Below are 20,452 nucleotides of genomic sequence, written 5' to 3'. Positions count from 1 at the left end.
TCCCAGAAAACATTTCCGTTCGTATGTATATCACACAGTTTTTTATGTGGAATTTGTGCAAGGTGGCCTAACGCAAACAGTTCTCTGCCGGAAGTCGTGTGTGATTGTTAGTTGATTGAACACGCCTACTTTCTGAAACCGTGTGGGTTGTTTTAGTTCATCACCCACGGTGTTGTTTGAGTAACCGTCTGCAATAGAAAACCCCAATAAGCAGGGTAATTAGCCTATTATTGATAATCCATGTAGTAATCAACTTGACATTTCTTATAAAACACACTAGATATTTCATATCGTATAACAACAACTAGGATTTCATAATCAAATTACATCAGATAGCTTCAGCACTCAGTTACGCCATTACACAACAGCACCAAGTTTCACATGCAACATCAAAAACCTTTAGAAAGTAGCATCATACATGGTAAATAGACAGATGAATCTCATCTGGGAAACTACAGAAGCGGAGGGCAAATATTGAGCCTTCAGTGATGTTGAATGTCCTTGCAACTTTAGGCCAGTGGCTATGGATAATTGCCCGCCCAACCTTCGTCCCCTTCAGGAAGACTTCAATATTGTATCATGGGTGTTGAATGAATACCTTCGTCGCGTCTTGATCATGCATGTGGTTTGAGAGGTAATCATCGCTGAACTGCTTTGAAAAGTACTGAAAACAAAGATATGCATAAATCGCTGTTATAAATTTTGAAATGACGTAAGGGGTAAAAACAAGGTAAAAGAGTTAGTATCATCCTATAGTTGACTGATATGAAAACAAAAATGTTGTTGTTATTCGTCGCAAGTTTCTTCATCCTAAAAATCTTCTGAGTTTCTTGACTTGACTGATATTCATGGACATCTCATTTACCTATATGCAAAATGGGTCGAACAGTGGGTCTAAGCCTCTAACAGCAGGACCTACATGTGCAAGAACAAACTGTAAGAAACCTAAATTTTAGAATGATTCCTACAACTGCACAATAATGTGCTATTGGCGAAAGGACCATGCATGAGCAAACCTCGATGGTAAACTGCAGGGTCTCCCATTGTTTCCCTACAACACACATAAAGAAGATCTTGATCAGGTTAACTGAGAGTTGCCATACTATCAGTAGAATATGTATTGAGTACAACCAAATTCGATTTATTTCTCACATGCATAACAACACAAAATTGTACCCACAACAAATGAAAATCCAATTGCAGAATTGAACCAAATAATTAAATGGACAACAGACCAAATGAACCAAAATAGTTAACTGAGCACGATATTGCAGAATAGAAACATGTACTAGAAGATAAGATAGTTAACAAAACAAAGAATGCTTGAGAACAGTACTACGAAATGTAGCAATTGTTGGACCAAACTATTAACTGAACATTACATTTCAGATGACCAAACTGTCAACTGAACATTCAGATTGCATATTAACATTACAGAGGACAAATCACTAGAAGGCACTGGCCTCGAGAAAACAACACGAACTATATTTTAAAGTAGACAATCACGTGGCGGTGTCGACGGTGGCCTCGAGACGAGGTGTTCCTACAAGATTTGGTGGCCGGCACACATGGCACCCATAGCGACCTCGTGCGCGCGTGCGGCCGCGATTTGCTTCTCCGTTGCCAGATGCTACTGAGCTCCACATTATACTACGTGCAAAATGGCTGTGGGATGCGCTATTCGGTGTCAAAACTGGCAGATCTCGGGTAGGGGGTCCCAAACTGTGTGTCTGAGGATCGATAGCAACAAGGGACGATGGGGACATGATGTTTACCCAGGTTCGGGCCCTTTTAAAGGAGGTAAAACCCTACATCCTGCTTGATTGTATTTAATGAGTATAGAGGTTACAAGAGTTGATCTACCTTGAGATTATAATGGCTAAACCCTAGCTGTCTAGCCTATGAGAATTCTGATAGCCTCCATGGACTAAATCCTCCGGTTTATATACACACCAGAGGGGCATAGGGTCGTACAAAGTCGGTTTACAGAGGAAATAAATAATACACCCGGACACCAAAACTTGCCGTTCACGCATATAGGAGTCCTACCCGGACACGGGGATGATCTTTAGTTTTTATCTTCATGGCCCATCAGTCCGACCCATGTTGAATAGGCCGGGCACCCGAGGACCCCCTAATCCAGGACTCCCTCAGTAGCCCCTGAACTTGCCTTCAATGACGATGTAGTATCTGGCTTATGTCTTCGGCTTTTGCAAGGCAGGTTCTTCATCATACCTCGGACGGATAACTGTCCGACCCTGTCCTTCATGTTATGCCTTTATGACTCCTTCCCTGTCATTGCCTCGATTTCCATGCGCTGGGCGAATGCGAACGGTCCATAATAAATTTTTTACAAATACGCCTCTGACCACACAGGGATGACGCCTATATAAAGAGGTTAGATCCCCAAATGCCATCCACATCATGCAGAGAACATCAGGACCAGCCACGAAAAACAAAACATGGCCAGCGCCCCTAGCTCTTCTTCTCGCCCTCATGCCCCTCAAGAGAGTGATTGGCAGAGCTGCTGAGTGTCACATCTTCAGTTGAGTCGACTTCAGATGCAGGGATATCTCCCTCTCGCAGATCTAGTCTCTGTGCAAGCGGGATTGGCCTCGATCGGCAATGATGTGCTCGCAGAAAATTTCCCCAATTTCAACAAGGAGGAGAGGGTGTGCTTTGTTTGGTTTCTTCTGCGGGGCTTAGGATTCCGGATCCACCCCTTTCTCAGGGGCCTGTTAGAGTTCTACGTGATCCAGCTGCACAATCTCAATCCAGGTTCTATTCTGCACATCTCGGGTTTTGTCGCTCTTTGTGAACTGTTTCTGGGCTGCGAGGCTCATTTTGAACTATGGAGAAAGTTCTTTTGCCTCGTTCCTCGTCATTGAGGAGGTTCCATATTTGAAGTGGGCGGAGCCGAAGTATGGCGTATAGCCGGATAATGCTACCCTATTGGAACTCCCAAGGAGGTATCTCAAGAATGGCCTTTGGAATGGTTTTTTACATTGAGGACGCCCCCCTTCCGGACCCAGTTCGGCGTGGCGTCCCCGAATTCTCCGGTGCTCCTTTGAAGAAACGCCTCAATTGGCGCCCCCGGAGTCCCAAGGAGGAAGACAGTGCGGAAGTAAAGAGGTTGGTCAACAAGGTCAGATTACTTGCTCATTCTGAGCTCTCGATAATCGAAGTCATGGCCATCGCAATAAAACGATGTATTTAGCCCCTCCAGTCCAGAGTAACTCCTTTATGGTGTTACAACGGAGAAGATGACACATCTCGTTACAGACGCAAGGGCTCGGATACCCCAGCCGAACTGGCCATAATCCTGGCTGATCTGTATATGGGGGATAAATAATACTTCCTCCGCTTAAACTGCCGAGAAGGTTTTTCCATGTACAACCCCATTGAATGGGTAAGCTTTTGATTATCAGCGCTGTTTTACCTTGTTATCGATGCATGCTAATCAAATCGCTTTTGTTGTCTTAAAACAGTCATGGAGGAAGATGGTCAAGGACATTCATTGTCCCTCCCCACAGCTAGAGGATCACGCTCGCGACGAAGACCTCGGCCTCTGTGAGGATCCGGATATATATATATATAGGATAGGGCTATACTGTTACTAGTAACAGAATAATATTCTGTTACCCCCGGCCCTATAAGGAGGTGATCGCACTAAAGTGGCCCAAAACACGCCGCCGTTGTCCTAGCCCCGACGCACCAGCGCGCCACCGCCGCTCCGGGCTCCCTCCCACCAGCGCGCCATCGCCGCTGCCCCGACCCCCCTCTCACCAGCGCGCCGCCGCCGCCCCCAAGCCCCTCCCACTAGCGCGCCATCGCCGCTGCCCCGACCCCCTCCCACGAGCGCACCACCGCCGCCCCGACCCTCCTCCCACCAGCGCGCGGCCGCCGCCCCGACTCCCTCCCACCAGCATGACACCGCCGCCCCGCTCCCTCCCACCAGCGCGCCGCCACTGCCCCGACACCTCTCCCACCAGCGCGCCGGCGCCGCCGCCCCGACCCCCTCCCACCAGCGCGCCAGTGCTGCCTCCTCCCACGTGTCGGCCGCCTCCTTTCCCCGCCGCCATCCGGCTTGCTCCCCCCGTGTCGACCGCTAGTCTCCCTTCAGCTCGGCGTCGGCTTCGGTCCGGCTGCACCAACGACGACCACCTCCTCCAGCCTCCATCCACCTCTTGCCAAGATCCCCTTCAGCGATCCAGCCCCCGTCAGTTCAGTGCGATCTCTCCCGATAAGTTCGTGTATTGCTATCTCGAGTGTTCAGAAAGTGTAGAATGGATATCCTTGCATGATTTATCTTGCCTATGCAGCTCACGAATCATATGCTTTGTATAAAAAACACTATTTGTAGGAGTTCATGATGTAAGTTATCATCAGTTCATAAAGTAAACACAAATACAATTTCATGTGTGTTATAGAAAAAACAATTAGGTTATATATTATATAGTAGTTCAATATGCAGGGGCTTCAGCAGCAGTTCAGCAAGAAAGATTTTACATCAGTTCAGACTCTGATAGTTATTTAGTTCAAACATGATTTTTGAGAAAATTATTCTCCAGCTAAGTTCGAAAATGTCATCCCGTGAAGTTCAGCTATTGATGTTGATTTATATGTAGAAGGCAAGTTTATGGAGCTGGCAATTCTATAGGGAATTACATGCCAAGAATCTGAAGGGCTGAAATAACCTTGGTTGTTACTTGACATTGGTTCTACTATAACCGAAGCTGCACATTGGAAATTCGGGATGCATAAGCTAGCATAGTTATGCTTCTGAAGGTTCAACTTTTTCTTGACAACACACATCAGGTTTTTATGCTTCGGAAGGTTCAACTTTTTTTTGGATTTCTCTTTGGTGTGCGAGGACTAAAATAATTCATTCTTTTCAGATGTTCCTGTATTAGTTCGGGTGTCGCCCCTCCACCTCCTTCTGGTACCCTCAGTGACGCTCCCCGCCACCTTTCCGCATTGTCCCAGTGGGTGGTCCGACACGGCTGCGTCCAGCGGTCCAACACCGCCATCGGAGGCCGTTCAATGTCCCAGCGCCTCCTTCCCAGTAATAGTGAGGTACGCCCTGCTCGAAATCTTTCCTCTCCATCTTCCGACGGTGAAGATTTTCATGCCCCGTGTTCGAACTGCCATTTTATTTTGAATTGAACTAGGTCTGCTCTTGATTCAGACTTGAGGGAAGAAGGAAGAGCCTCTCTCTTGTAGGCAATAATATTGCTCTCTCATATCATCTCTCATCTCGTAGGCGGTAAATATTTTAATGAATGTGTTACTCAAAAAAAATGTTGTATTGACATTCAGTAGCACAGAGAGAGTAGCTTAGAGAAACGTTGTGTTGTTCTGGATGACAAAGAACACATGTGACAGTAAGTCCAGGTATTTCTACATGAGGAGTACAAAATTACTTTTACTGAGAGTTCACTTGAATCCTTGATAGCTACTGACCATAGGAACTTACCCCAGAAAAAATGTGCAAAAAGAACCATTTTGTATTACAATTAGTCGTCGATTCTGTGTAATGTTTTATTTCTTTGCTACCCTAGCATTGAATTAGCACAAAATTTTTCAAGAGCTGCACTCATTATTTATTTTTTGTACTGTTAATTTTATTTTCAGAAGCGAACTTATACAGGGTACATGAGTTCCAATAGTAGCTTCCGTTGCAATTTTTTTACATAATCAAGCATTCTTGCTGTGTTTCCTTTCTTTCCAGATATATAGATTGCCAGTTTTGAATCCGATTCTCAAATAGACAATCATAATTCTATTGCCAGTTCTGAAATAAAGAAATGTTTGCATAACAGCACCAAAATGAATCCTCATCCTTGGTAACTTACTGGCTTTGATCTTCCAGGGCAGCATTATGAGATCCTTGGTTTACTTACAGGTAGGCCATCAGCTCAAACCTAACACAGAAACTCCTTGCTTGACATTTGAGCTCTTGTTTTCTCAAGACTGGTACTAGTAAATGTTATTTCACTATGTATTCTTTCCTCGGTCCATAGATAAATGTGGGAATAGTTCGATGTGTGTTGGAGAGATAGTTTTGTTTTATATCTCATAAGAAGAAAAGATCGTGTTTCCTAAGGGGAAAATCAAAAACATTATTAGCAACTCACTATATATTCTACCATCAGTTCTATGTGTATTAGAGAGAGGGTTCGGTGTCTCATTGTTTTCACTTTCCAAGAAAAAAATGTTTTATTGCAGATTAGGAACTTTGTATTTACATTTTTTAAACAAAGAACTAATAAGTTCATATAAGTTCAAAAGACAAAGCGTTGAAAGTTCAGTCAAAAGCTCTCACCACTTTCCTTTCTATTTTTTAATTATTGTAGCACATTTCAAGCACTGAGCAAAAGGGATTAGAATAAATTGCAGAAGTAGTTGTAGGATGCTTAAGTTCTTTTGACTTTCCTTTCTCTCATTCTTCATGTACCGACGAGCTGTTTCATTTTTTCTGGTTTCAAAAAAGTAGAAGGGGAAGATGTAGAGGGTGGACTACTCTGGGCCTTTGCTGCTGGAATCGTGGCGTATTCATGAGCTCCTGTAGAGCTACCGATCCAGCGAGCCGCCCATGTCGATGAAATGCATGCTAATTAATTCCCTTGAAAACGCCATTGGTGACCTCATTCTTCTTTCTTAACAGGAAACAAGAGGGAGCGTCAGCACTGATACAGGGAGATGCACACCAAACCCGCTGCCTGAGGCCGTTCACCGTCGCAGCGCCCCTTCCCCAGCCATCGTGAGTTGCTAAAAATCATCTTAGAAATTATCTCATTTAAATAGTTCACCTTTTCTAAAATCTGTAGTTCTCTGGTTAGAAAAACAATAGTTATCTCTGCAAAAAAGTATGACAATCTTTTGGTAAAGTCTCAATCTCTTCTCAGTTTTAGTGTACGCTTGCTGGCGATGCGTCCAGCATGCTTGCGGTGATAGCACCATAGTGGCCACCACTAATGGCATTGGCGGCCAGCATGCTTGCACAAAAAAATAGCTAGCTAGGTGTTCAGGATCGTCTATTTTATCCCCCGAAACAGGGTGCTCAGGACGTCTATTTTGTTTTCTGAAACACTAGCTAGGTGTTCCCAGTTCAGTACGTGGAATATCATTAGCTCTAGTTGCTGCTTCCTGCCACCAACGAATTGTGCAAGTTCAAAGAGTGTCGCATGAAAAATTCAAAAGGTGTTGTATGGCAAAGTTCAGAATTTTGGTTTCGTGAAAAGTGTGATTTTTGGACAATATTTTGTGCGATTCAATTGTTCATCTTCAGAACTTGGAGATGTTAAGTCTACTTTTTTCTATGATGAAGGTACACATGAGCTCCATTTGCAATGGTTATCCGCCCTAGTGCTTCAAAGATGCTTATTTTGTTTCCCCCGTGACGCAGCGAGGATGATAGTGACGACACTTACAAAATTGTTTTCTGTGTTGCTATGTTGTCAGTCCAAAGTGTGGTGAAGATGTAGTCCTGGGTGTGTAGATGATGTGGTGTGCGTCTGGTTGTGTGTGTGTGCATGATGATTGGTGGCTGTTGTGTGTGTGCAGGGTACCCGGCGACAACGGGTAGGCGGCAAGTGTACTGGTGAGCAGCTACCCGGAAAATGCTGGAACAGGGCTTCCAAAGTAAGCTCCTTGCTTCTTGCTTCTCTTTAAATCTCTTGAGCTTTACATGGTATGTTCAAGACAAGTCATCTAGTGGTTGTATTGTATGACGTTCGTTTAAATGATCGGCTATACTGACACCGCATACGTGGAAACTCAAAATGAAAATAAAAGGTGTTAATGGAGAAATATAAGAACAAAAACAGTTATGTGTAGCCATCTAGCAACATGGTGATCAAACAAAATCCCGACAGCCACCCTCCATGGTGATCAATTCCATGTGCTGATGGGTATGCTTGCTTAGCACAAAATTCATAAACTGTCAATTTATTTTGATTGAACTGATGCTGCTCTTGATTCAGACATGAGGTGAGAAGACGGAACTAGAATGATTCAGTTCATCATTGGCACCCCTGTAAACCAAACAGTGAAGAACACACCCACTGTACTTTTGCTCTTCTTTCTATCTCCTGAATTCCATGCTTTTTGTGATGAGCATGCTTTGTACTATATAGATACTGCTGTAGTAGTTCTAATACAATATATTACAAGAATTCATTGACAAAAAAGGTGTCAGTTCATATATGCATGCAGCAGCTGTTCTGATACTACTTCAGTAACCAGAAAAAAACAAAAGTTCAACTATACTTATGCAAAATAGTTCAATATTTTATTCTATGACAGTCAAGAAAAACAGAAAAAAGAGGTTCATCGTGTGATGAGCAATAGTCCCAAAAACTATGCTAGAGATGCAAAAAATTGATAGCATAACCGATGCTATTTTTCATCCAATTTCTGAAGAAAACTGAAGTTGATCAGAGTAACTGAAGAATGATCTGTTAGTTCTTGAGTATGTGTAATGCTGCCATTTTACTGTGCATTTGATTCCATCATGATGGATGTATTACAAAGATATGGCTGTATTATTATGTTGAATAAAAATACCATTTTGCTGCAACATTTTCTGTCAGCTCCTGTCAAGTTATACATGTATGTGAGGATCCTTCTATGTAGTAAGTTCATAGTCGAGAAGTCAGAGACTTCGTAAGGAACGTGAACACCAAAAAACCATTAAAAAACCTAAACCATATGTTAGGGGAGTTCAAGAAGTTCATGGCTAGCTGTCCGTGTTTTGTATTCTTATCAGTTCATAATCGAGAAGACATGTATTCTTATCAATTTGTTTATCTAGCCCGTTGTACTGTGTATTCTAGTCAGTTCGTGTGTGTATGTGTTGCCCTCGCAATGTATGAGAGGCCGCCCGTGAGGAAGTCGCCGATCTGGTTGAGGCATGCTGCTATTCTTTATATCCGGTAGCACAAACATTTAAAAGTTCGAACACCAAACCCTGGTAAGTTCTTCTTAACAAAAACTCATCCTCATATTTGTTCCTTTTTTCGTAGGTTGAAGTTAAAACAAGATGGAGATGTGTGTTTTGGAGAGAGAAGAACTTATCTAGTGGAGTGCGTGTGTGTGCTGCTGCATCCTCGTACGGCAGCTCTAATCCACAGTCTCAGTACAACTTCTCTATGATCTCATGTTCACAAATCTGGTAGTACATTTTTTTAATAAAAAATTTTCTAGTACTATGTAATGCAAGCGTGGCCAACACATACTTTAGGTGTAGCGGTAGTACGCACTGCTGATGGCTTCCTTCCTTTGTGGCGCTACTACTTTGCCACCTAGAGTAGTATTGATACTACTTATCATGTTGCTAAAACCTAGCGAAAGTACATGTATTTGATTAACGGTTCTGCAGGAAGAAATTTTTTCACCAATATATAATCTCTAGGTTTAGCAAAGCAATCCTTTTGTTTAGTAGCTGATACTGCTCAAGTTTATTTCTTGTTGTACATATGATGTCCAATTTCTTCTTTCAGTTCGGTTCAATTTATAAATTTCATTCAGTTCAATTCTTATTGTAGTTGGAGTTTACTTTCTTTTTTGAGTTCAATTCAGGCATGTGTTTGAACTTGCAACCTCACTGCCTTAAGCCACGATCTCAAATAGAAGTGTACTAAATGTAGGTACTAGGTGGTGGCATTGCTTCACTTCTCTTGTTACGTTCTCTTCGCCCAAATTCGGAGGATCAAGAAAATAAAATATCGTTCTTTTGACATGCACTACTCAAAAGAAGGCATTTCTGTTGAAAAATTGTTTCGCTTGACATGTACTTGCCAACAATTAGGTATAATAAATCATGGCATTGTATGTAGAAAAAGATATATTGTGTGTTCTGCTGTTGTATTGAGTTGCTATCTATTGCTAATTGTATGATATTGCTATTGCTCTCCGTGTCATGTTATGCAAGTTGACACCGAGTACACGTTGGATGATATACTTATACAATAAATAGCTAAAAACTGATTTCTTCCAATTTTTATTTTTCGCCCTTGCCTATTTGATGTTATGCCCACGTGAAAACATTTGGAAGTTTAGGGAGAGAAAATACTTGTTAGATTCATTAAAAAAGTGTCATATAGTTCAAATTTTATATATAATAAATTCATAATTAAAAGGAAACGTGAGAAGCTCACAAATTAATTCTGTGACGTTGACGTCCAAGTTCTACAACTGATCCATACAAACAAAAACGGTGGTCCGTTCTACAAAGGAAAAATGGTTTAATTAAAAATATTGATCAATACAAGTTAAAAACGGTGGTCTGTTCGGAATAAAAGAAATTCAAATTGTAAAAGTTCAAGCAAAAGGAAACCCCATGCAATTCAAATGGTAAAAGTACAAGTCATAAAATAAGAGAAGTACAGAACATCGTTGTAAAAAAATGTTTAGTTCAAAAAAAGAATAAAAAACATTTTCTTTTTGAAAAAAATATCATTCAGTTCGATGATATAAACCATGCAAGTACAGGGCCGATGATACAATAACATTCAGTTCAACAATATAAACCATGCAAGTTCAGGGCTAGAATACAGTAAACTATTGAAAATTTACGAGAAAAATATTACCCAAAAAACAGAGCAAAGTCTAGTTAGTGAAACACGCTTAGTACAAACCCATGCAAGCATCAGTATAAGTACCTTTTTCGAAACAATTTAAAATTACTCTACAAAAAATAGCTCAGTACAAACATACACATATATCAATACGACTACTCTGTTTTTCAGACGAGAAAACAGCAGGATCCGTCATGCCGTATTCAAAATTACTCTTAAACGATTGCGAAGTAGAGAAAACGTCCAACATGACTAAGTCTTGCATTTTCGATAGCTATCCAACGGTATATTATTTGCCCCATTTTGACAAACTTTTTAAAAAAACCGCGTTCAAAACCAATTTTACCGTATTTGAATTCATATTTAAACCGTAAGGAATTAGAAAAAACTTATTATACGCAAAAGTTGCGCATTTTCCATAGCTTTCCAACGCCGTATCATTTGCGTCAATCCGATAAACCGTTTGCAAAAAACAGTGAAAAAACATTTCGCCCAGAATTTCACCGTTTTTCAAATTACTTTTAAATCATATAGAATTTAAAAAATAGTATATGTATGGAAGATGCGGATTTTCACAAGCTTTCCAACGCCATCTGATTTGCTCAATTCCGACAAACCGTTTGAAAATTAAGTGCAAAATACTATTCGCGTTTTCGGTTTTGAAAAAAAACGGGTTTTTCAAAACTGCTCTTAAATCATAATTTTTTTTGCAAAAACAAATTATAAGATTGTAATGTGGATGTCAAGAGCTTTCCAACGATATATTACACGCCCCGTTTTGACAAAAAAAATTGCAAAACAAATTAAACTAAAGAACACGATTTTTAACAGCAACAGAAAGCATCAGTTCAACCGCTCGAATTTCATCAGTTCAACCGCTTGAATTCATTAGTTCAAGTAGGGTAACAGAATAATATTCTGTTACGCGTAACAGAATAGCCCAGATGTATATATATAGGGTCGCGCTATTCGTTACCCTGGATGAGGAATAGTTATTCTTCACCCCCTCTATTTTACCATCAATGCACCGTAATTTTACGTTCCGTAAGTTTTGTCTTATTTCCGACGCAAAAAGAGACCGTAAGAAAATATATAATCTCCGTAAAAATATATTTTATGTTATATAAAATTACAAACGTAAAAACATAGTCTAAAATACACATAAACTGCAAATTTTCTTGTTTTATGATCTATATTTTAATTTTCTTATATCAAATTTTACGTAGTGAATCAATAGAAATGTAATTATTTGAATTCCAAACGTAATTTAATTATGAAATGATCATAAGATTACCTCAGCTGAAGAATAACTTATTCTGCACCCTGGGTGATGAAATTACAGTCTGGAAAAGGAACCTCTATTCCGTAAACAAAAAGGGAGCACCATAATATTACCTCCTGGCTCCTACATGCTAGTAATTTACTTCGTGCATGTCGACCTATATTGTGCATCAAATTGGTGGCAGAGTATAGAATCAACTGATGTCGCCATAATCTTACGGAATGAGTTGCGAGGCAAGGAACTAATCTGGAGCATTTTCCTGTAATCTTACAGCAGGCGTTCCTGATATTAAAAATATATATAAGGCTGCATCCCTATATTCCTGGTATTTATGTTGGATCTATTACTATTTCTGTTGGACTGAGTATACCAGGTTTAGCAAAATAGAAAACTGGTAATTGATTTAACTAACATATGCGATCACTATCTCAGTTCAGTAGGAAGCATTTTCAGTAAACATGAGAAACATAGGCCACTAATTCATCATGTACACGAGGCATTTTTGGTAACCACGGCATAACAAAGTTGTCTAATAAATAAATTCCATGTAGTGGTTCCGGGAAATTTCTCACATAAGAAATCCATCCTTACGATTACAAATAAAATTCGTCCGGACAATTAAATGCAACTTAGCACTAGGTAACCAGCAGCATGAAACATTTTAGAAATCACTATTATAAAACTGAGTGCTCCTGAACTTGAAAACTGAGTACCGCTGAACTCGAATATTGAGTACTGTCGAACTTGATCTTCGATTAGCTTACTTTGCAGATGACCAGAGATTTCCCATCAAGTTACTTGTCCAGCCATTTCTCCAGGGTGACTAAAATATTCTTATCCATGGCCTGGAAGCAACATAGTATACTATTAATTTCACTGTAGCCTTTAGGTTCACTTTTCTTATCACCAAAACCTGAACGTTGCTACTGGTTATTTGTAAAAGAAGGTCTGAAATTTCAACTTACATTACTCATACCAACCATAAATACAAAGAAATTACTCTGTATCCCTCATACATTAGCCGTCAACCACTTGGACAGATGCCTGAAAAACATAATATTTTTAGTTCTCAGAAGTATAACAACAAACATGTAGAGGCCCCCAATAGATGAGCACACCGAACACTCTAGGATTAACAGGCTTCACTACGCTAAACTGGTAGCAATGTTGAAATCAAAGATATCCCAGAGGGATTTTTGATGTACCAAATTGATCAGAATCACATGAACACATAACACGCACGCTGCAGGTATGAATCAAAAGTATAAAGAGAAACAAGACAAAAAGCGAAAACTCTGAAACAAGACAAATTGTGCCAAATACAATGGTGGGAGTCATCATATTGAAATAGTCCGTGTCTTACTATTTACGCCATTGTCTAAGCTTACTAGTCTGGCACCAGAGAGTGTCATCAAAATAAAATACACATGCATCTTAAGTCACTTCAATATGGATTTTCATAATATTACTAGAAGTTGTGCTACTAAACTTCATCGCTCTGTGATGAACAAAAGGAGCTAACAATTTGAGGTTGATAATGTCGTAAGTAAAAACCTGAAAAGCAATTGAAGTTCATGAAACTACTAGGTTGGCTCACAACTAACATTAGTGTGAAAGAGATACTCCCCATAATTCATCAGACACAATGTGAAAGAGATACTCCCCATAATTCATCAGACACATATCATCGAATCAATATTAAATGGAACAAAATAAATGCATATCAAATCTAGTGTTACAACGGTAAAGAATACGGGGAAGAAATTAACCATATTTTAATGGATAGCTTTGCAAGATAGGAAAATAGGTTAGTGCAAACAAGCACCTTACAGTATATAAAAATAAGCAAAGATGATGGTGTGGATCTTCTTTACAGTATCCATGGCTACAGAATAAACTGAATTGATGGAGCCTATATAGATAGAATCGCATGATTAATCGCCAAAAATAGAAGATTACCATCTGGTTTTCCTACAAAAAAACAAGCAATAACCTGAATGAACAATCATATTTTCCTGTTATACAAGATAACTCCTGGATTGGGGGTGGGCTAAACCAAAAAATCTGTGAAATTTGACAGGCTGGGTGAGGATCAGCGTCCACCTGATGGCAATTAAAGTAAATCTAACTCAAATTTGCAGCATCCTTGTATATTGACAGGCTGGGTGAGGGTTAGTAACTACGAGCATAAGGTTTCCAACCACCCATGTAAGAAATCTAGCGTACCATACAAATTCATTCAACATTCACCTTGAGCAGAATGTAAAAATGCGAGAAGCAAAACTGAGAAAGGTTAGTGTACTGCAGGTGTTGAAGTGTTTTGATGGACGAGACAAAGAGCTACAAACGTACCATCCATTGTAAAAAGAAAAGCTGACCCTGCATCTTGCAAATTTTGCTAGTTGCAAGTGTGTACCACTAGTATTCAGGTCTGCACCTAGAGAAAGTTATGAACCCTTCCACATAGAGACCGTCAACAACTGCAGGCCAAAAGTGAAAATCCATATTTTTATTAGAACAATTCAAGTTTAAGAAATGACACATTTGTGTTCTTTACCAAGATCAGGCCACTGAAAGGTTTAAATTTTGATCTATTCAGAGGTATGATCGGCCTCAATATCAGTGGTTTTCCTAACTCAAAAATGAACAAATCATTATAGCAATTCAGTGACATTGCACATTCAGATCATGGTGGGCTTGGATGATTCACACTTCTTCTTGGGGTGTGTGATTCTTTGTTGCTCGCAGTGTGAAGCTTGTTTTTCACATTTTATAGTGTTCTATCCTTTCCGATTTCCTTCTTTCTACAACAGAGCAGGTTCAGAATGATGGGATAACCATACTAATACAGTAGCAGCTTTCCAGCCCATTCTAAGTTAAAACGGCAGGACATGTTACTTTTAGTAAAGCGTAAAACAACAGAAAACATGTACTCCTTCCGTTTCGTACTTCTTGTCATGGTTTTAGTTCAAAATAGAACTAAAACCATGACCACAGTTATGGAACAGAGGGACTACCTCTGAAGACGTGGGCATATTCGCAATCTCATTATCCCCATTGATAGGCATGACAGAATCAGATGGACTTCCCTGCAAAAAAATGAATCGGTTGTACTTGAAGTGTTTTCCTCAAAAAATCATGTGTTCAGTAATAACTAATACAAGAGAAGGAGGATCATACTGATAAAAATTGTAGAAGGTACACCTAACCATTGGGGAATAAATGCAGCTTCTCTCTATCTTTTGTTTTCATTCCTTTCTTCGATCGGTTGTCTGGCTTCTCTCGTCAATTTTTATCTGGCTTCTCTTAGTCACATGAGGGGAGGTGAAAATTTACCTTGCCGGCTGAAATATGATGACGGATTTTTTTCTGAAACAAATAAACCCAAATGAAAATTGTAACACAACCTCAGAGGGCTCAAACACAAAACTGGTTACTGTCTCAGAGGTTTGTTTATCCTATCAGGTTAGCACTTGAGACAGACCCTTTCCATCCCGTAAAAATCTAATGGACACTATGAATTCGAGAATAGTGATTCGCTTGAACCCAACAGAAAACTAACTAACTACTCCATAATAAACTAGTAACCTGTTCCAAAAGGAAACAAGACCAGTAGTAAAAGCATTAAATGTGTACTCTTCTTGCCATTGGCAATGATAGGCTACAAGTTGCTTTTCAGAATACTATCACGCAAATCAGATTCTGATTAACCTCCTTTAAATTTCTGTCAGCTAAGTTGGCTAATTGATTTAATAAGATGACCTCTTTCAACTAAGTCCACCTAAATCGGATCATTTCACAATTGCAAGTAGATCAAACATACAATCACCCTAATTTACCATATTCTGACACAACAGATTAAAAAATTGGGCCACACAATTATATGCAAGAAAGGAAGAATTTGAGGCACCTGAGGGTCCTTTACCTGGTGAATATGGGCGGGATCTGGAGGTTAGGGCTAATAGTGGCACTCAGGTAAGGGGACCAAAATCGATTACCACGGATTCTGGTGATGAACAAGCCCGTGCTATGGCCTTCTCAATTACAACTGACTATGAGGACGCAGAGGTGTGCGAAGCGCTGCTTCTCCTACTCGCAGCCATTGCGACACACAAACAGCTCTGCGTGCATCGGCTCCCAGAACACCAGCCATGCCGCAGGCCAAACAACACGCCGCGAAGCCCGCCGCGAAGCCGCCACCAATCGGGAAGCATCCCGCATCCCCGCTCTCCTCGCTGCCGGCCAGTGGGCGCATCCAAGCGCCGCCGCAGCCTCACCGCCGGCCAATGGACTCCCTAGCGACCGCTCGCCACCGAAACCTCTAGTCAGTCGCCGGCCCCAGGGAGGGGGGCGGGGGGGGGGGGGGGGGGGGGGGGGGGGGGGGGGGCGCGGGGGGGAGTGGGAACGGAAGAAAAACCAAATGTTTTTTTTCGGTGGTTGAAGAGAGCGCGCTGGGTCGTTCGACCGGTTGAAGAATAACATATTCTTCTCCCAGGGTCGCGCTGGATGACGAATAATTATTCTTCACCTCTCTCTATTTTACCATCTATGCACTGTAATTTTACGTTCCGTAAGTTTTATCTTATTTCCGACATAAAAAGAGATCGTAAAAAATATATAATCCTCGTAAAAAATATTTTATATTATGTAAAATTACAAACGTAAAAATATAGTGTAAAATACACATAAATTGCAAATTTTCTTGTCTTATGACCTATATTTTTATTTTCTTGTGCCAAATTTTACGTAGTGAATCAATATGAATATAACTATTTGAATTCCAAACGTAATTTAATTATAAAATAATCATAAGATTACCTCGGGTGAAGAATAATTTTTTTTGCACCCTGGGTGATGAATAGTATCAATAGAAAATATAAAATCGCCGTAAAAAATATTTTATGTTATATAAAATTACAAATGTAAAAACATAGTGTAAAATACACATAAACTGTAAATTTTCTTGTCTTATCACCTATATTTTTATTTTCTTATGTCAAATTTTACATAATGAATCAATAGGAATGTAACTATTTGAATTCCAAGCGTAATTTAATTATGACATGATCATAAGATTACCTCGGGTGAAGAATAACTTATTCTGCACCATGGGTGATGAATAGTAACACTATATTATATATATATATATATATATATATATATATATAGTTCGATAATGGAGTATTTTATCAGGCGAGCCTTGATGGCTCGGAAGTGGCTATTACGGCCGACTACTTTCACATCCTGATTTTTGGCCCTTTCTTTTTCTTTTGTTTTTCTGAAATTTTTGCTTAAGTTTTATTTTTCCGTGGCTATGTGGTCTGGAAACTGAAGAAGATGCCCTCTTCTTTCTTTCCAGAGTGGCTTGTCATCCCCATCTCCATTCCTAGACCTTACCATTTCCAGCTTGGACCAAACCCCAATATTCTTTTCCTTGGGAATATTTCTTTTTCTATTAAAGGAATAACCCAATTTGCCCTAGGTTGTGAAGCAACCTATATTTCTATCACTCCCAAAATTCTCAAATAATTCTCATAAATTTTTTGGGTCATATCATCCTCAAATATGGCAAAATATTTCATTTGTCATGTTCCTCATCATGCTCAATTAATTCCTTTCCCATTTTGTCCTGAATGGCAGTTTGTGAAGCAAGTGCCATCTATATTTTCCCAATTGAACTCAGACTTTTTGGACACCTTTTCATGTCCATATAATTGCCTCCTGCCAAAATTCAACTTAATTTGCCTAGTGAATATTCCTGAGCAATTTTTCAAAGTTCCTGTGTAAGGGAATTGGTTGTGAAGGAAGTACTAGCTAGGATGGTCCAATTGAGTTGAAGTTTTGCATGGTACTTCATATAATCAAATCAAAGCTCTCCACAAGATCTGAGCTCATGCAATGCATCCATGTGAGCACAGTTTCAAATCTTTGTTTCTGTCCAAATTTTTAGTTAGTGAAGCAAGTACATTTTATATTGACCCATTGTTGCCGAAAATTTTCCAAGGCCTTCTCCTACCTATATAACCTATCTCCACAATATTTGGGCCCATTTGATCTAGCCATTTTCCCTCAGGATTTTTCCTAAGTTTCTGTCCAGAGAAGTGTTGTATGAAGGAAGTACCATTTTGTCTTGGCCAAGTGGCATGAAATTTTTATGGCACTCTCATATGCCCAAATAATCCCGCCATGCCCATTTTCAGCTCAATTCATCACTCTATGTGAGTGTCTCTTCCTGTTTTTGCTTCTAGACCAGTTTATGTAGTTGAAAAGCAACTATATAAAATACTTGTCCTAATCATCTCAAAATTCATAGGACTATAGTTCTTCCTAACCTAAACTCCCCTGACATCTAGTTTTCCTCTTAACCTCACTCTGTTGATCACTACATAATGATTCAGTTTGATGCAGTAAACTTCAGAGCTCACTTACCATTTAACCACAGTCTTTAACCGAGCTACCACCGTAGTTGAAACCTCCCCTGGAAGGACTAACCCCCAGACATCTTTTGGCGTAGCTTGTGGCACTGTGTGCACCAGTGCACGTGGTGACCACCGACTTGGCATGCAGTGCACGCATCCAGGACATCGTTTGCTTCGGGCCCCCTCCTCTGCTCGGCATCTCAGCGAGCACGGGCATGCCCCCTAGCTTCCTCTTGTCGTCACCGTCCTCCTGGAGCCATCTCGCCCTCCATATGCCTCTCCGTCAGCGCTCGTCGCCGCGCGCTCATGGGTGAGTAGTGCTGACATGCATTAATGACGTTTGGCTGCTTCTCCCCCCACAACCTCTTCTACTCCGTGAGCTCCGCGGCTCGTCCGCTCCCTCCTTCGTCGCGTTCCCACACCTCCCCGTGATCGCTGCGCGTCGCTAGAGCCTTGGCCGAGTGCGAGCAGCGGCACCCGAGCCCGTGTCCCTCACCCCAGCTATAAGTAGCCCTCCCTGCGGCCTCTTGAACTCACCACCATCCTTGCCTCGCTCCACTACCCCTCCCCAGCCTCTCAAATGAGCTCGAGAAGCTCTCCTGCCCCTCCCATGGCCAAAGCCTCGCCACGGTGCTCTGCTCAAATTGGCTCCACTCCGAGCTCTCCTCCACCCCTTTCCACCCCAATGAATTCCACGAGGTCCATCACAGCCTTCCCAATGCCCATCCCCTCCTCTTCGCGGCTCCTCCGTCCTCCCCAAGGTCACCCGAGCCTGCCATTGCCGCTGTCTGCCCCGTCCAAGACCACGCGCTCCCCTGAATTCCCCGCCCTCCGTACCCCGCTTGGCCAGACGCGCAGTTCCTCCTCCCCGAGCACCCCAGTGGCCGGAGTGCCTCGAACGATGGCCTGTGCCGCCTGGGCTCCTCGCTGGAGCGCGCGGCCTCCTTTGTTCTGGAGCCGGCGTCGGGAGGAAGAGGGGAAGGAGCAAGGAGGAGAGAAAGAGATCCGATGGGTTCCGCTGGGAGTGACACGGGCATTGACCCCATTGCCAGCGTGGATAAGTGGCGGCCCCACCTCCGCGCGGGCCTCGCCCATCAGCCACACAACCCATGACCCCGCCACTGCCCACGTGGATAAGTGGAAGCGTACTTCCGAAAGTACGTTTTCCCGTGGAGAAAGCGTATTTTGGAGCTCTTCGGCTGTAAGTGCGCTCTCCAAGTTCTGAAAACGTATTTTCGCTTAAGGCGCTTTCCGTTTTCTCACTCAGGGGCCTGTTTGTAGAAATCTTTTTACAAATTGTCCCTGGACTTTGTCGGGCTACAACTTTTTTGCTCGAGACTCCGAATGAGGTGAATCCAATGCCCACATCTTTGTCTCATCGAGCCCGTTCCATTCACGTCATTTTCACTATGGTTTGACACTGCGAAGATGACCTTTTTGCCCTTGCCCCTAATCAGCCCCTCCGAGAGAGAATCTTTTCCGGTGAATCTTTCTGCGGCTTCACCGCACCTCTTCCCGGAGCCTCCTTCATCCCCAGGCAAGCCACAACCACCATTTGCATGATAGCCATGCAGCAGCATTGGTTTTCAACTTGAATCTTTAATAGCTGTATGTTTGTTTTGCTATTGCTGTCGTTATATCGGTTATGCTTATGGATCGGTGATTACCATCATGCTATATTTTCTTGCACTCTGTTATCATGTTGTACCTGCTAGTATTACTTACATATTGGCCATGCTTGGTAGTAGTACATGTTGGGTTGGTCATGTTCTTCGAGGCATGACTGTCGTTGGTTACCGAGTACCGTTGATATGCATTGTTCCTTTGCTATTAGTTTGTTAAGTGTTTACTCGGTAATGTTATTGATGTGTTCTTGCATGGTATTTATTGTTGATGCTAGTGGTCATGTTATGCTATGAGTAGTGTTGTACTTGTGATATTCATGCTCTTCATTATGCCATGCTCAGTTGGATATGATTCATTGTTGATATGGTTGTTGCACCCCATGCTTATATCATGCTCATGCATTGTAATTGCATCATGTTATTTTATCATGGCACAACATATTGCATTCAAGTTTAACCGGATTAAATTGAACTTGGACAACTATTGGCTGAGTCATGGTGCCACCATATCGAGCTGACCAGTGCAACAACATTTGCCTTTATGGG

The 20,452-nt window shown here is 41.4% G+C and overlaps 2 long non-coding RNA genes across 5 annotated transcripts; one reads left to right on the top strand and one right to left on the bottom strand.

Moving 5' to 3' along the window:
- The first annotated feature begins 8,810 nt into the window (after positions 1-8,810).
- LOC125541598 lies at positions 8,811-9,910 on the top strand. Its single transcript, XR_007297601.1, has 2 exons — positions 8,811-8,974; positions 9,651-9,910. It is a non-coding gene; the product is annotated as an uncharacterized LOC125541598 (long non-coding RNA).
- A 2,428-nt stretch (positions 9,911-12,338) lies between these two features.
- LOC125537593 lies at positions 12,339-16,217 on the bottom strand. 4 transcript variants are annotated; one of them, XR_007295991.1, is made up of 7 exons: positions 15,788-16,217; positions 15,043-15,231; positions 14,880-14,951; positions 14,215-14,342; positions 13,688-13,833; positions 12,828-12,906; positions 12,339-12,707 (listed from the first exon to the last, which is right to left on the bottom strand). It is a non-coding gene; the product is annotated as an uncharacterized LOC125537593 (long non-coding RNA). The 4 variants fall into 4 exon arrangements; XR_007295990.1 differs by having other exon boundaries at positions 13,688-14,342; XR_007295992.1 differs by having other exon boundaries at positions 13,693-14,342.
- Between the last annotated feature and the right edge of the window lie 4,235 nt (positions 16,218-20,452).

Source organism: Triticum urartu, chromosome 2 (assembly GCF_003073215.2).
Source record: "Triticum urartu cultivar G1812 chromosome 2, Tu2.1, whole genome shotgun sequence".
Classification (NCBI taxonomy): domain Eukaryota; kingdom Viridiplantae; phylum Streptophyta; class Magnoliopsida; order Poales; family Poaceae; genus Triticum; species Triticum urartu.
This window is presented reverse-complemented; position numbering and strand designations above follow the sequence as displayed.